This window comes from Podarcis bocagei, assembly GCF_964188305.1.
Source record: "Podarcis bocagei genome assembly, chromosome: 4".
In the NCBI taxonomy this organism is placed as follows: domain Eukaryota; kingdom Metazoa; phylum Chordata; class Lepidosauria; order Squamata; family Lacertidae; genus Podarcis; species Podarcis bocagei.
The window spans coordinates 46,222,931-46,241,014 of NC_138128.1; the positions used below are offsets into that span (position 1 = coordinate 46,222,931).

The following is an 18,084-nucleotide window of genomic DNA, read 5'->3' on the forward strand; positions in this document are numbered from 1 at the left end:
TATGGGCTCTAAAGTAAATAGGCACTGTGGGGTGAAATTTCCAAAGCTAGAGTGGGGCTCAGTAGAATTTCTAGCTGTCAGACAGCAAGATATTAATGGCCTGCTTCACTTGTTTGCCCTTTCTTGCAGATACTCTGTATTTTGTGCACATTTCTTAATTTGCATATTTTATCCTGATTAATGAATTCAGCTCTCTTTTTTTACTGCATAATACCCTGCAAATGTGGACAGTCAGAAGACAAGACTGAAACTAGCTGAAATGTTAAATGTATGATTTGCCTTTAACTAGTTTTTTTCATTCCAATAAAAGCTGCAGCAGGAGAATGGGAGTAATCAAGATCAGGACTCAGATGCATAAGAATAGTTTTTTACCCTCCAGTCATGATCCTGATGCTCCCTTTCCCCAGGTGTTATTAACCCCAGGAAGGAAACTTCCATTATAATTGACCTTACTCAGTCCCACCCAAAGAACATCATGATGCAGTAGCCTTGCTTCAAAGCATCCCAAAAATAGTTATTTATTCCCATACATTTCCATCCCGTTCTTCCCCATAGCCCACCATGGGAGCCCAGAGCAGCTAACAACCCTAATTACAATAATCGCAATCAAAACCCCATTTAAAATTACAACAAAATTAAAACCCTGCTTAATGTTAGCTGAAAGAAATTTGGGTTCCCAAAGACTAACATTTCTGTACTTTCATAACCTCTTGCTCCTGCTCAATAGTGTCACATGGAAGGTTAATCTGTATGCTTGCCAAGAGGCAGCATAGTAGCACTGGGAACCATTAGCACTGCCTTTTGCACCAGGATGAAGTATCACAGAGTCTGATAGCTGACATTTCCATGTATCAATGATCTTTGAGTCAGAGTGGAAGTATGAGTATAAAGTGTCCAAAGATTTCTTTGGGCAGACTTCTGTGCATCCAACATATGCAATCACAGCTCCTTACAAAGGATCGCACAACAGCAGTTGCTGTCTCTTGGCCACAGACAGCTTTCCCTGAATACTGTATTCCAGTATCTGAACCATTTATATCCAGCAGCAAATAAGCTGGCATGACAGCCCTGACTGCTGAATTACATATGTGATTCTAAATCAAAAACACACATTTACTTGGAAGGAAGCCCCAGTGATTTGACTTCTAACAAACATCAAGCTAGAAATGCATTAGACTTCAAGGCTCATTTAACCATAAGGACGTTATAATTTTTTTCATCATATAGGCATCCCTCCCTTCCTCCAAGGAGCTCAGTGCAGTAGACATAGGATTATTCTATTTATTGTCACATTACCCCAGAGAGACAGGGGAGACTGTGATAATGTAGCATAAGGATGGCGTACAGGTGCTAAGATCCATAGGTGTGTAAGGGAGCCTGGAAGTAGAGGTCACAGAGTCAAGCCTGGAAGAATCAGTCCTCGGGTCGATTTCCTAGGCTGCCTTTTGACACTACCCAAACACTTTGGGGGCTTAGTTGCTTTTAACCATGAGAACTAGAAAACCATTTTTATTTAAAATACATAAAAGTCAATATCAAGAAACCCAAGTTCTGTGCCAGATTCTACACAAAATCCCAAGAGTTCCAGGGGCATAGCTGATGGGTATGCTCCAGCCTAGCACATAATAACAAGGTATGGGAGATAAAAGGATACCAGCAAGGCAGAGGCTTGTTTAATAATATACATTATAGAGACTTAGGAAGTGGAACCTGCAAGGGCACAATGACACAGTCATCAGAAAGTAGGTCAACCTTTGGCACTGCGTTAGTGAGGTGAAGCAAAATAAGTCTTACATCTCAGCATGAGCTTGACTATAATAGCAACATTCAGAAGTCATTAGAGCATCTAAAATTGAAAACAAATAGGTTTTTTTTAAAAAAAAAATCTTACTTCATTTCAGATTCATAATTAATGTTTATATAAGGTACCAAGAGCCAATTATATAAAGTTGACATCAAGGATACTTGTTCTCCTACTCAATAAAGATACTTTTCCATCAGGTTTTTTTCTCACACCAAATACTTATAAAATACTTTACTCCAAAATGCATACTAATGCTCTTTTGGATAATAGGCTGTTTCTGCAAAGGATCTCATCATTATCTTGAGCCACTGAGCATTTCAAGGACTCGTTTACCTCCAAATTTCAATGACAATCTCTTTTAACATACCTAACTTTAAAAAAAAAATCATAAATTGTGAATCTAACATTACAGGCAGAGCTTTTCCCAACAAAATGGAAACCAAAGCAGCTAACAGATTCAATTGAAGCTCTCTGAACAGCAGAACTATTACATGTTTATTTTGGACTGGATCATATCCACTAGTAATAATAATAATAAATTTTATTTATAGTAAAACAGTAAATAAACAAATTCATTGATACAATATGAAGTACAGAAAATTATTTAAAACAAGTGCACTGATCTGGATTGAGAATATTATTTTTAAATGACATTACAAATCTGGGAGTTTCTTATCTGCAAAAGTCAATGTTTCATAACATAACCCTAAATGGGTAAAATGAACATTGGAGATTTGGAAAGAAAACACTAAAAAACAGTTTGGAGATCTGTTTTCTGGTAGAGGTATTAAAACTTACCAACAGACCAGAGCAGACTTCTCAATGGACAGATGCTAATTTTTCAATGCTTCTACAGTGGTGCCTCGCAAGACGAAATTAATCCGTTCCGCGGTTTTTTCGTCTTGCGAAGCAACCCTATTAGCGGATTAGCGGATTAGCGCTATTAGCGGTTTAGCGGCTATTAAAGGCTTAGTGGCTATTAAAGGCTTAGCGGATTAGCGGCTAAAACGCTATTAGCGGCTTAGCGGCTTAGAAAAGGGGGGGAGTGGAAAAAAATCGGGACATTCGCAATACGTTTTCGTCTTGCAAAGCAAGCCCATAGGGAAAATTGTCTTGCGAAGCAGCTCAAAAACGGAAAACCCTTTCGTCTAGCGGGTTTTCCGTCTTGCGAGGCATTCGTCTTGCAGGGCACCACTGTAAATTGTTCCTGTATAAGGAAACCAGATTATTAGTGCAACTATCAAAGAGAAGAGGTTCTTTTAAGACCTATTAAACCAAAGCACAGAACCTTATTTTTATAATCATCAGACAACATCCTCTAATTTAGGGATGAAACCCTTTTTCAGCCAGAGGGTCACAGTCACTTCTGGACCACAGACCTGAAGTTCCTCACCCCGTCTTAAATAGAGAATCTCTTTAAAAATGTACTGAAAATATTTACCTTTCACTCCTTTTCCAGTCCTGGCTCAGGCTTGTATTATACTCCTTGTTGCTCTGATGCTTTTCTTTGTTGTTACCAATTTGTGTTTCAGATTGTTATATGTATTTCCTATTAAAAGAAATAATGATCTGAGACGACTCTGGAGTTCTGTTTGTGTATACTTTACATGGCAACATGATTTCTCTCTTTTTAAAAAATAAAACCATTTAGGAATATGAAACAAGGATAAAACAAAAAGAGGCCCAACCACTAATAGCCTAGAAATGCCTGTGTAAACTGATGTAGGGTTCCCCCCCCCCCCGAAGGCAAGTCAAAACCTGACAACATTATGTTTAATGGGCCTCTCTTGGAGAGCATTCTGCAACTGGGTTTCTTCCACTGTAAAAAGCCCCACTCCACCCTCCAGCAATTCTTAATTCACAGGAACGCTGAACATGGAGAAAATCAGCAGCCTCCAGCACTTGTGAAGGTTCATATGGGGGGGGGGAAGCAAAAAAAAATCTGGCAAGGAGAGTGAGAGGGAATCCTATCAGCAACACCAAGACCTGTTGCTTCCTGGTGCAGAACTCTGACCAGTGAAACTCAGGTGCTTCTTCAACATTTATTCAGGGTGTTTTCCCATTTCCCCCTTAACTCTAAATGCTGTATCTCCACTCAGTCTAAAACACAAGCAGGAAGCTGTCAGAAAGTTGGTAAGCACCGGAAATCATGACATAATTAAATAAGAACGTGGGCTTGCCACAATGAAGTGTACAGAACAGGGTTGCCACCTCCCCTCCCCCATGACTGAGGCTTTGAACAGCAGCCTACAAAACTGAAATTTAAAAGGTGAAGCTCTTCCCAGTGTATTAGGGTCATAATGAGAAATACTTCACATGTTGAATTTCTGTCTGCTTATAACAATTAAAAGCTCAGACCTGCAGGGAGGGAGGAAAAGATTAACAATACGCTCTTCAGTTAGTTTAAGGACAGCACACTCCTGGATGGAAAATCCTCTTTTTAAGATCAGCTACATACTAATGCCCCCAATTTAGTCCAAGTAAGGCATGGCACCTGTAAGCAGAGAACTAATGTCACTCATCCCTTCCAACTATCCATTGGCACATGAACATGTGCCAGCCTGTTGCTGTTTACGGCCCAACCCTGAAATGACTCAGGGGCCATGAGACGAGTCAGTGGTCAGGAGAGACGCCAGAATAAAGGAGCACTCCAGATCACAGGAAGACCTTGTAGCCAAGCAAGCCTCCGAGGGAACAGGAAGCACTTTATGCACCTTCCTGCCCCGAAGGATCCAATGGGCAGCCAATCGGGGTGGGGGTGGGGTACACAGGTGTTTTAAGTCAGTTGGGAAGGTCCTTCTCCAAAAAGCTTGCTACCACATGGAACCACTGCTTGCTGATCTGTAATTTGCAACATCAGGTAGAGTGATGGGTCACTGCGCAAATCCTCCACAAAGGCTTTGCAACCACACACTCAGACTGGCTCTGGCCCTATCTACATGCTTGGATACATACTTGTTGGACTACACCTTCCATAATGCCTGATCACTGGCCATACTGGCTGAGGTTGATGGGTGTTGGGAATCCAACAACATCTGGAAGGCATCGTGTTAGCTTCCCCTGACCTGAAGTACCTTGGCAATCTTTTTTTCTTCCCCAAACAGTTGGCTTTAGTATGCATGTCAGGGCTTAATTTGGACCAGCAGATACCAAAGTCTGAGAGAATGAGTGGAACGGATCCATTAATCACGGGATCAAGAAGGATATAGCCACTGTTATGTATGGTGCAGAGGTGATAAAACGGTAAATACACCATTACACGCAAGCAAATAACCATGTGATGACTGCAGTTATCACATGACAAACAGAGCTGCAGTAAGAGCTAGACCGCGGACTTCATTTAAGCTAGACAGTGGACTTCATTCAGGTCCAAAGTTCAGAGAATATCAAACACTATTTCATTTTGTGAAAACTCACCCAGAAAGATGTATATATTATGTTTTCTCTTCTATTCATCAAGAGGTTACCCTTTAACCATTGGAAACCCTAACAAGACAACATTGTGGTTCAAAGGACTACCAGTAATCTGTACCACTAGCTGAAGTCACTGCTGTCAGATCAACGACTCGGAGAATTGAACATTGATAGGACGCTGGGAGGTGGGGAGACTTGCACATAAAAGCTTCTCTTTTTCAGAGAGGGCTTCAGTGCTGTTGGCACTGAAGTCTCAGAAACCGAAACGCATGAAAGACAGTGAGCAAACAACATAAGAGAGAGTGTAATAGCGTAATCAGGATCTCATTTACAGTCTGACTTCAAATGGAATCACGCCCAATTACAATAGATATTCAGTTTTCATAATCAGTTGTTTGCAATTCCAGAACACAAATACTGTGATTTGCATCTTGAGTGATTTGTATTTTGTGGAATCAACAATTTTGGGCCTGCAGGCACATTTGGAAATCTAAGGAACTGATGTGGGCACCATGAAATACCCATTACAGAAAAGAAAATTGGGCAATGCTCAGAACCCGTTTCCCCACCCTACCCCATAACAAATGAAAACCAGACCAAAAATTTTAGAAAACCAGGCAACTCCCTCACAGCAACAAAAAAAGGTCCCAAACCCCCTCATTTAAAAAAGTAATAAAAGTTTGGAAAAGCAGAAGCTTGTGGCACCTAAGGGAGCCACATTGTGGACCCCTTAAAACGTGCTACACTTTGATACAGAGGTGTCATCTTGTACATTAATTACAGTGGTACATCGGGTTAAGAACTTAATTCGTTCTGGAGGTCCATTCTTAACCTGAAACTGTTCTTAACCTGAGGTTCCACTTTAGCTAATGGGGCCTCCCGCTGCTGCTACCGCGCTGCCACTGCGCAATTTTTGTTCTCATCCTGAAGCAAAGTTCTTAACCCCAGGTACTATTTCTGGGTTAGCGGAGTCTGTAACCTGAAGCGTCTGTAACCTGGGGTACCACTGTACTTCACCTATCTAGAGTCCTCCTTTCAACTAGGTAAAGATATAACTAGCGAAATAAAAAACACAAACGAATACTTGGGGCAGAGTTTCTCTAGACCTCTTTCTGACTGTGTGTTTGCAACAGACCTAATGGTGCTTGAAAGCTGCTAAACTGTGGATCTGAATGGGGTCAACTGACCAGCTAGAGCAGCAGTGAGGAATCTGTGGCCCTCTAGACGCTTTTGGACTCCAACTGTCATCAGCCAAAATGGCCAATAGTCAGGACTGGGGGGGGGGGCACTGGTCCCCTACTCATGAGCTAGAAGATCAGCTCACCACCCCTCCAATATTCTTTCGACTTTTAACATGTGGGCTTGTGATGGTGGTGAACTGTGAATTGACCCTGCATTCCCCATGAAAGTGTAACTCTAAAAGTTTGGCTAAGCAGATGGGGGTGGGGTGTTTCTCTACTGAGAGAATCCACAGTTCAAAAAAGTAGTACCTAAGCTGTACAGATGAGTATCACCATCACAGGTGATGTGGTTGGGAAAGATCTCTACCTGAGACTCTGGACAGCTGCTACCACATCTGGTCAACAGTACTGGGCTAAACAGACTGATGGTCTGATTCCTGACATCAGGAGATCTGGAGTGAAGTGCCGTGAACATCCAAGGATGACACCCAGCTCTTTTTTTCTATTCCAACAGAATCAGGAGAGGCAGCTGAGGTGTTAAGACCAATGCTTGGAGGCAATGATGGGCTGGATGTGGGCCAATAAACTGAGGCGTAATTCTGAAAAGATAGAGGTACTATGTGTTCCAAATCTGGGAGGTGGGAAGATGGCCTGCGCTGGTCAGGGTTGCACTTCCCTGAAAGGAGCAGGTTCACAGCTTAGGGGTGCTCCCTAAGTTGTTTAAAACTGTTTTTAATATTGTTTTAATTGTTGTAACCAGCCCTGGGACTTTAGGATGAAGGGCAAGTAATTAATAATAAACAAAAATATAACACAGTTCAATAGGTATGGAAGTGTAGGTGGGTTCAGGCATGACCCAAAACCGAGATTCAGCTCAAAAAGGATTTATTGGAACATCAAGAATAAGAAGAACAAGAATGACAAACATGGACACTTGGCCCAGTATACCTATGTACCTTAAGCCAGCCCAGGCAAAACACACACACCACCTGTGATAGGTCACTTTAATCCTGCAATTAGCAAATCACAACACTGGCCCTATCTCAGCAGGGATTGACAGCGTGCCAGCTACAAACAATGTCATTGGACTGTTTTAAAATCCTCTCTGTCTTTTGTTATGCAGATGAAGCTCCTGAGCTCCAGGAGGCCTGAGGCCCTAGGCCTGCATTGCATACATACAGCCTACAATGCCTTCATACATAACAGGAATATCATTACTATGTTTGTCCAAAGCTCAACAACTTATTCCTGCTTGTTTAGATACAATTTAGTAGATCTGTCACCAAATTTAGAAAATTGTAAACACTGAGCTGCACTAGTTGCAATTAATTAATCGATTAAATCTACAACACAAGCACACTTTCTTTGCTTGCAGCTGCAGGCGTTATCTTAGAAAAGGTGTTCTATATGAGAGAAAGTGGGGAATAACCTGAAGGGGACAGGATAGCCTGAAAAGGCTACAAACCCTTAAAATGGCAATTGTGCCCTGCAGTTTTTATAAATACTTGCATTAAAAGATTTTTAAAAAATAAAATGAGTCTGCTGCCCAATCAACCAAAGGCATGTTTCCAATTGATTAAAATGTTTGATTGGTTAACCTATCCAATTAAATCGAATAAAGGTTAAAGCCCTACAATGGCATGCATTTGTCAATTATTTCCATCACTGTATATACCATGTAATAGGTTTGAACTATAAACTCCAATCACTTTCCAATATAGATTAACACTTGCAGTGTACTGGATAAATTAGAAAATCTTAGTCTTAAATCCAAAAAAAGAGGGAACAGGTTTAACAACAGTGATCCTGAAGAAGCAGAGACTATTTGGACTTTAATCAATCCTTTGTGCAATGTTTTAAGCTTGCAAGGATCCCAGGAGCAGCCCTGTTAGATTCAGTACAACCAGGTACTATACATAGCTACAAGAGGCCAAGAAGACAGTGAAGCAAGTTAGCCCCAAGGACTTGGCATTTTGGAAGGTGGCAGCCAAATGCACATACCACTCATTGAGATTTGTGCTACTGTGTACACTTTTGCAGAATACACATGCCTAATGGCACATCTTGCTCAGCCATATGGGCTCCTGCTTGCTGTACATGTAGCCATGATTCTACTGCCTAACTAAAAGATCAGGATAGCTGTGTTAGATGTAGGCAAGCGGATAGCACTCTGTCAGGTGTTCAGGCAGCATGTATGGATGCTAAGCCAAAAGTGCAGGAAATCAAATTATGGCTTGCAAACCAGGTGTATTTTCTGCTGGCTGTACTGTATATACATCTCTCTCCCTTCCAAACAATTGTGTGGATCAGTTCAAAGTAGGACTCCAGGCTTTAACATTGGTTTGCTTAGTAGATCAACTGACATTTTAGTTGATTACTTGGTATAGATCCATTTTAAGATACAGGGCAAATTTTAATCAATAGAAGCTAAAATTATGGGAACACTTTATTTCTGGAAGTTAATTTTTGATCTGTTGAGTTACTGTTTACAGTCAGAGAATGAAAAATGATGTATTAGAGATGGCCTCTTTGAACTATAATTGGCAGCTTTTGTTTATTAAAGTGTACATTATCATAGTTTCTTCAATAATGCACAAATACAATTATATTGATCCTTCTATAGTATGCTAATTTAGTTGGACGATTAATCAATGAAAAAGTATTTAATTAGTTGACAGCTCTAGTTCTAAGGCAATCAGCACCCAGCCCTTCCTGCTAGGAGCATACTTTTCCACTCAAGGCCAACCTGAACAGTTTGATGCCAACACATTCCAGAAGGAGAAAAACGGATGCTTGAAAGCCTCTCTTGCAATCAGAGTTAGCAGGGCTATATTTGACAATGCAGAACTCTTTATGGCAGAAGTGGCTAAGGTTCTCCACACAGGAGTTGGGTCAATGCCCTGCAGTGTAAAGGCAGCCCTCTCTGCCTTCCAAGTACGGCAACACATGACACTCTGTACAGTGTTTGAGCCATACAGCCTTTGTGACTGCAGCACTCCACACAAAATCTTGAAGCAGTAAGATTACTTTGAAGTTCCCAGGGACATTTCAGAAAAAGAACTATGCTTGAGAAGTCTTATGCAATAACTTGACTGTAGCAGCATGCAGTTCAGTGCCGTAGGTTTTAACTGTCACTGTCTCTTTTAAAGTCAGGTCACTTATTCCTATTATCTCCCCCCAAGACGACAGCAGCGCCTAAAGTTTCAAAAGTAGCATTGTTCCATCAAGGCTAGCTTCATATGCTTATGAAAGCCAGATTCCAATAACCATTTGGTTCAAAGCAGATACAAACACCTACAATTCCTTACCCAGTCGGTAAGAATGCAAGTGAAGCATCTAAACTTGATCCAAGACCATATTCATAGAGAATGTAAGAGCATCCTTCCCTAACCTGGTATCCTCCTAATGTTTTGGAATAAAACGCCCATCAGTCCCAGCCAGCAGAGCCATGTTGGAGAAGGCTGGCATGAAGGATTCTGCATCCCCAAATGGGAAGGGGAATAATACATTACCCCTCTATTTTCAGTAATGTTAAAATCTGGACTATCTGTGGGCTAAGGTCTCTGTTCATTTCAGCTTAACACTGGGAACATTTTCAATGTACATATTGAAGTTCTCTGATAGGGAGTGCAGAAGAGACCCTATCATTCTCTCCCTGATTAATGCACTCTCTCATTAATTTTACTTATATAAAAAAAACACAAAAAAGCAACCAAGCAAACAGAATCTACACTTGGAAATCAAGCTCTGCTCCATTTGGCTCACACCACCAATAATCCCATTAAGCCAAAGCTTCAAGTTTACACAGTACCCAGTTTTGCAGTTATATGCTTTCAAGAGCTGACTAAGGTATTTTTACAAGGGGTACCATTGGGGAGAGCAACATACACCCAACCCGTCTCAGGACCACCTGCATTTCTGTTTACTGCAAAGTAGAAAAGTAATCAAAATCCTTATTCTTAAAAAGTGTATAACTTTTCCCCCACAATTCCCTCCCCACACTTCTACTGAAACCACTTCCCCTACATGTGCACATTTCGGATTTCTGCAGAGCAACCACTTCAAAAATCATTCCCTCCACTGATTCACCATTTTGATTTTGATTTGTTCATGGTTAGTAACCAGCAGCACAGTTCCACACATATGCACTCAGAAATATGTTCCACTAAGTTCAATGGGACTTACACATAGGTAAGAAAGAGTGTGTACATAGGAATACAGTTTAAATGTGAGATACACCTGGTACCATACAGTGGTACCGCTGGATGCGAACGGGATCCGTTCCGAAGCCCCGTTCGCATCCTGAAGCGAACGCAACCCGCGCCTGTGCTTCTGCTTGTGCGCGGGTCGCGATTCACCGCTTCCATGCACGCACGTGACATCATTTTGAGCGTCTGCGCATGTGCAAGCGGCGAAACCAGGAAGTAACGCGCTCTGTTACTTCTGGGTCACCGTGGAGCGCAACCCGAAAACGCTCAACCTGAAGCTACTTCAGCCCGAGGCATGACTGTATTACTTGTGTCAGGGGCTTGCAGCTAAAGCTCAAAGAACCTATGGTAATTTGGATAGGGTTAAGAAAACTGTAGAAAAAACAAAATAAAAACCTAGCAAAATTGCTGTTTTAGGGGTTGTTTTTAAAAGTCTGGAACAGATTAATCCATTTTGCATTACTTTATATGAGAAAGCACACTTTGGTTTTAGAACACTTTGGTTTTGGAACAGATTTCCGGAACAGATTAAGTTTGGGAACCAAGATAACACTGTACTAGCTTGGAATATCCCATACAACCCTGTATTTATTTATTTATTTATTTATTAAATTTGCCCCTATACCCGTAGATCTCAGGGCAGTTCACAACATAAAGTCACAATATGAAAAACAGAAAATACATAATAAAAACAAAAACAAAGGCTAAGCAATACTCCTCCTTTCCACAACACATTTTAAAAGGACATCAGATGTCAATCAGCCAAAGGCCTGGTTAAAGAGGAAGCAGGTTGCTCAATATTACCACACACACACATAGCATAATCCAGATACAATAGGGGTTTGAAATAGCATCTTGCCTAATGCCACTGGGCAAGTTTATAACATAATTAGCAGGGAATGAATTGCATTTTCCCCGTATCTAAATACTGATACAGTATTTGCCATTTTCTCCAATATTCACTCAATCCACAACAAAGACAGTACCTTGAAAGACAAGGAATCCAGCACAACCGATGAATATCAGTTGCACATTTACAATAATTATGCATTTATTGTGCTATATAAGCCACTTTTGTCTGGAAAGACATGCCAGAGTGCCAGTGGAACTTAATTGCATGTGGACTTAAGAGAGAGGTGGTAGATAGGAAGAGGGGTGAGCAGTCACAAGAACTCAGCATATTTAGGCTGGAGAAAGAGGGGATGACAACAAGATGAAGGGGTGTGAGAGGAAGGGCAAAGCAATAGAACAGCAGTTTAAGATAAAAATAGGTGCTTTAAACACCTTGAAAACCAGTTGGTCTCCACAGCAACTGCAGGTAACCAGAATTAATGGGCTTAAATTACAGGAAGATAGATGTAGGTTAAATATAATAAAGAAACAAAATAATTGGTGGGCAATTGCACAAATTGGATGCAGACTGATTTATCCATCTCATTAGAGGTTTCTAAACACAGGTTGGGTAAACCTCTATTATGTGTCGAAATCCTTTAGGTGCTACTGACCTTCTTCAAAAAGAAACCTTCTAGTCTGACACAGGGCTTTTCAGACTGCAATACTATGTATTATAAGTCTCATTGAACTTAGTGTGACTCAGTAAACAATAAAGTACTGTGCAGTTATAAATAGAGCCTCGGGGCCAAACTAGACAAGATAAAAGAGATCCATCTTTGGTTCACCTATCTGTATTTTAGCCAAAAGCAGCCATGGGGGGAGCCCCATCTCAGCTGGGACCATGTATTTGAGAAAAGCAGCTGTTGCCCCCCCCCCCCACCAGCCCAATTTACCTTTGAAAATTTTTCCCTCTTTCCCACCCAGCTAATATTTTACCAATGAAAATTATCCACTCATTGGTTCTCCTACAGCTTCTCTCTTATTCTGTTGTTTGGGTGAAAAAGTTGGTCAGTGATATTAGAGGGAGCCAACTGTGCAGTGCTTTTATCCCAGTATCAGTGTAGCCAAATAATAAGAGGATATTATTGAGGTTGAGGGAGTTGGGTATGTTTACCCTGGAAAAGAGGACACTTGGGAGGAGATATGATAGCCATCTTCAAATATCTAAAGGGCTGTCACATGGAAGATGCTTGTTTTCTCCTGCTCTGGAGGATAGGACCCAGACCATTATCTTCAAGTTACAGGAGATTCTGAGTAAACATTGGGAAGAACTTTCTGATGGTAACAGCCGTTTGACAGTGGAACAGACTCCCTCGGGAGCTTGTGGACTCTCCTCCTTCAATGGAGGTTTCTAAGCAGAGGTTGGGTGGCCATCTGTCATGGATGCTTTCACTGAGATTTCCATAATGCAGGGAGTTGGACTAGATTACTCTTGGGGTCCCTTCCAACTCTACAATTCTATGATTAGCATTTCCCCAAATGGGCAAGATGGCTCTTCCAAATCTGTTGATACAGATGTGTTAGGGGCATGGCTGGTAGTCCACTGGTTCAAATAGCCACTCATTCCCCAGGAAGTAAGCCATTGTCTCTCAGTTTCAGCCTCTCCATTTCAGTAATAGAGGGAAAGAACAACACTGGCTTACTTTACAGCTTGGATGTGGCCCCTTTTTCAGTCTTAGGGCCACAGTCCCTTCTGGCTGGCCTTTGGGGGGGCCATGTACCAGAAATAGGTGGTGCCTGAGTTAGAGGTTGACAGAGCAGTTTTACCTTTGTATAGTAAGCTAATTTCTTCACACTCACTTCTCTCTCTAACCTCCATTAGCAAAAAGCATAATCAGTTCATTACACCTTCTAGCCAGGCAAAAACCCACGAGGAGGTTGCAAAGAGTGGGGTAGTTCAGAAGAGTCCTGGGGACTGGGAGGAGTCCCAGAGGCCCGACAGAGAAACCTGGAGGGCTGCATTTGGCCCCTGGGCCTGAGGTCCCCCAATCCTGCTTTCCACAGTTGTTGCAAGGATTCCCTTGTCAAAGGATGTGACCTATATGGCATGGCTCCAATTGCAAAGCAGGTACTGCAGTGCCAGGATTGTCAATCTTTTATTCTTTGCAACTATCAATCTGAAGTCACCTTTTCAAAATGGCACCTTTTATCCCAACAGGACAAAGCCAAACCATGCCTTGCTACTATAAATTCATCAGTCATCACACAGAACTGTCCATTTTCAGGCAGATCTCTTAGAAGCAGGATTTTAAAGACTGCATTAAAGCCATTCCTGCAGCTGCCAGAAGTCTTACTTGCTGAGATGCTAAGACAGACTTGCAGCGCCTGGTTCCCAAAGAAAGCCCTGTGAGTAACATAGCTTTTCACTTCCATAGCCCAGAGTAGATGGGCATCAATTATTTTGAGTGCTTCTGGTGGTTTCTTCTTACTACAGCCCGCCAGCCAAAAGCCACTAAATAAATCACACTACTACTAGAACCCATTACATTTCCAAAAGGGAACATTCAGGTGGATTTGTAAGAAGAAATAATATAAAAATTAAATAGTGCAGCACAAGGGACTCGTTGTGCATTTTGCAAGCTGTTAAGACAAACAGATTCTGCAACGAAAAGGGGTGCTTTCACCCCTCCCCAGACTAAAGAAATTAAAAAGAAAAGAGATATACTGTACGGCATTTTAAAAAATCTACCCAGGCCAGAACCTGCAATGAACCTGGCAAAATGTAGGATCTATTTAACAATGCATTTGGGTAAAAAAAAGAAAGAAGAAATCAGCATAAAGTTCAAATCCTAATTTAATACATCAGTTCTAGAGACCTTACATTAAAAATAGGAACAGGTTGAGGAAGAAGGGAATCAGCACACATGTAGCAGCCCTTCATACTGTTGGTCATAATAGAGTAGCTTCATTAAGTATTATTATCTCTCAATCTTTCAGAGAAATCTACACTTTTCCTTCCTCCTCAGCTACTTTGCAAGTTTTATGCTGGTGTTGATGAAAGGACTGCAGCACTCTGAATGTCTAGTAGTTCACTACCTCCTCCTCAAAAGCAGCAATGACATACAGAACCTTCTGAGCTAAGACAAAAAAATGACTTTGAAGACCCAATTGATAGAACTAAAGGACTGGCTAAGTCTAGCTCACCAAGCCATTTGAACTGACAAAAACCTCCTGGAACCCAGCAGGTCAAAGGCTATAAATACAGAGAAAGACACAGACTTCTAGCTGTCATTCAAAATAAAACTTGATCCACCTTAAACACATTTAACCTGGGAGTAAGTCCCATTGAATTTAATAGAACTCACTACTGAGCAGACATGCCTAAGATGGTGCTGAAGAAGATTTCATAGAATTGTAGAGTTGGAAGTGACCATGAGGGTAATCTAGTCCAACTCCCTGCAATGCAGGAATCTTTTGCCAATGTGCGGCTCAAACCCACAACCTTGAGATTGAGTCTCATGCTCAACCAACTGAGATAGTGAGAAGGACAATTTGAGTCTGTGAACTTCATTGGAAACGTTTAGGGCCATGTCACTAACTGAGAAGCTGGTGACTTCAATACCAGAGTCTTCATAAGATATCTTGCACATACAAAACAACTTGCTCCACTCTTAAGGTACCTGAGAGCCAGTTCAGTGTTTTCCTTATTACATTATACCAGTGTGGCGGAAAGAGAAATGTGACAATTACACACTAGTTTGCTTTCACTGGGAATCCACTGCAGCTTCCCACTTAAATTACACACATGATTTTTTACACATCTTCAGCTTTATAGGGGAAATTACATTTATCAAGTGGCCCTCATAGCCATATGTACACATCCTATTTATTGACACACAGTCCCTTTGGCTGACATACCTTCTATCACCTGAACAAGTTGGTCAGGCTTCCAGATCCCTTGTATTTCAGTGGGACACAAGACTGTGACTTATTCCACAGGGTGACAGCTGCACACCATTAGGGACATCATTGATTTTGCAAGACCACTTCACATCAGACACCCCACGCTGATCCTTATATTTGACATTTGAGTCAGCTGATCCCTCTGCCCATTGCTATGCACACTCCACTTCCCACCATATATTCCCCGGCCCTTAATCGAGGCTTAATCGGCCTCTTCCACAGCCCACTCCTCCCATATATCCAGTAGTCAGGAACCTCCATCGAAACGGCAACTCAGCAACCTGCTCCACTCCAGAATAGCCTTCTCAGTCTAGTATCCCTACCTACTATTCCATAGTTGTACCTTTAAATCCCACCCCTACTACACAAAATCATGGCCCCAGAGATTGCATAATGTTGTTCTTGCCCTGCCCCCCCCCCCCATCTCCACACACACAAAGAGTTGCGCTCTCAGGGCAGGACTTTGAGGCAGTTGTTTGGTGCCCCACTCAGCAGATGAGGGCCAGAAATGCAGCAGGGTTGACTTGCCACAATCACATCTTAAGGTGAGGAGGAGTGTAAGTCCATTAAGTCCCAGAGTCTAGAAGAGAATGGCTGCAGACCCCCCCCCCCAAGACTTCTTCAGCCTACCCTGCACCATTTCCAATGCCTGACCTGACCCAGATGAGCCCCTGGGTGGGCGCTAAAGCATCCCACATCCTGCCCCACGGATTGCTCCACCACGGTGGGCCACTTACCTTACCCCTCTAGTCCAGCCTCCGTATTCTACAATGCCCGCTCCCGATGTCCTTACCAGATGCTTCCACAACTAAACAATCCCGCCTCCCTAAAGCCCCAGCCGATGTTGCAAGCCCGCAGCATGGAGCCCACCTCTTGCAGATTGCCCTCGAGGCACACCTCGCAGCTTCCATCTCCAGCAGCAGCTCCCACCGCCCCAGGCTGGCCCAGATCCTCTCGTCCGCTCCCCACACCTCAGCCTGCTCCCCTCCACGTCCCTATCCCCTCCCCCCCATGCCCTGACCTCCAGAATGCCCCAGCCCCTTTTCTCTCACGATGCCCCAATTGCCCGCCATATCCTAACTCCTCATAACGCCCCCCCCCACGTACCCCAAAGCCTGGTCCAGATACGTGACCAGCGCAGAGCCCCCCCCCCACTACACATTAAATTCCGCCTCGCCGTAAGCCCAAGATCGCTCTCTTACACACACACACACACCCCTCCTGCGCTTGCAGGCAGCAATGCTCAATCAGCCTTCAGACGACCGTAGCCCTCCAAGCCTCCCGCAGCCGCATATTCCGAGGAGCCCTCTTTGTCCACCGCCTCCTACTCTAGAGTGCCCCCCAATTAGACGCCCATTCTCACGCGCACTCTGTCACACACGTATAGATAGCACACGGCCTCGTCTCCCCCTCCACGCGCGGCCGCCCCCCTCTGTCTCCCACCTGCGCTCCGGCCGCTGCCCGCGGGTCCCACACGGCTCGCTCGCTCTCGCGCCCGCCAGACACCCCCGGCCCGGATTCGCCTTCCCGCTCGCGGTCCGAGCCGGTGCCGAATGAGCGGCCGCCGCCACCGAGGCGAGAAGCCGCAGCTGGGAAGCGAGCGAGGAAACCCGCGCGAGGCTCTCTGTGCCGCCATCTAGCGGGCTCCCTCAGCACGGCTTCCCAAGCCCAGCACGGGCACCCTGAAACCCTCAGCCAGCCAGGCCAGGGGAAAGGAGGGGGCTTGCGGGGTTGGGGGCAGGGGCTGGGTTCAAAAATAATTGGAATTTTTAAAAAGGAACACCGGAACCGGTTTGGAGGGCCAAGATTCGGCCCGGAAAGGTGTGAAGTAATTGAGAACAAAAATAAGAAGGCAGCCCTCTGGGCACGTGCAGAGTGCACATAATCCATACCCCGCAAAAAAAACAAAAAAAACGCCTCCTGTCCAGGTTGGGGGGCGGGCAGTAATGCCAACCCTGGGTATCCAGGATCCCAAGAGAAAAGGATTTGTGACCCCATAACAGGTACTAGAGAGGCTTCAGGAGAAGCTTCCAAGAGGCATGTCTTGTGTGAACAATTATACCAGTATATTATCTAATTCAGCCAATGATTCAGAGTTGCAGATCTAAAACCACTTAAAGCAGATTAGTTCCTCCACTTAGCATATTTTAACGCATTTTGTGTTAAGATGATGAAGCGATGATAGAAGGGCAATTTCCATCCACCCACGTCTTTTGCAGAGCATCTTTGCACGGGAGAGGAATTTGTCGACTTTGCCCCTGGAGGCTAGAGGATATGCCTAGATATAGACTCCATATGACCCCACTGAGGAGTCTCTCCTCCAGGTTGTAAATCTGAACAGAAACATGTCCTTCCATTCTCTCCCTCAACTACTTAACCCTCAAACAGGATGATCCTATGGGTCCACTTAGGACCTGTTCACACCTCAGTTAATTGTGGATTGTCTACCCCTTGTGTGCCAATTAATTCCCCTGTGTCCCACAATTCTTCACTGTATACAACTTCTACCTCACACTTTCCCCCTCTGTAAACCCAAAATTACCTAGTGCTCAGAAAATCCAAAAATAAATGTGCACCTCTTATAAAACCACATTTTGAACCATTCCAGGAGAGCATTCTCTGATTTTTTTTAATGTGAGCAGTTCTGATCCATCTCTTCCCTCTTCAAAAAATGTTAATA

General features: G+C 43.2%; 1 protein-coding gene across 3 annotated transcripts in view; it reads right to left on the bottom strand.

Moving 5' to 3' along the window:
• SEMA4G (semaphorin 4G) overlaps positions 1-16,978 on the bottom strand; it is a 107,858-nt gene extending 90,880 nt beyond the window's left edge. The window contains exon 1 of one of the 3 annotated variants that reach the window (XM_081192232.1): positions 16,848-16,978. The gene's annotated coding sequence lies outside the window, so the exon portion shown is untranslated. Of the gene's footprint in view, positions 1-2,602; positions 2,667-3,245; positions 3,338-16,847 lie in introns of those variants that run through there. The other 2 variants (XM_081192233.1, XM_081192231.1) reach the window with 2 other exon arrangements.
• Positions 16,979-18,084: the final 1,106 nt, after the last annotated feature.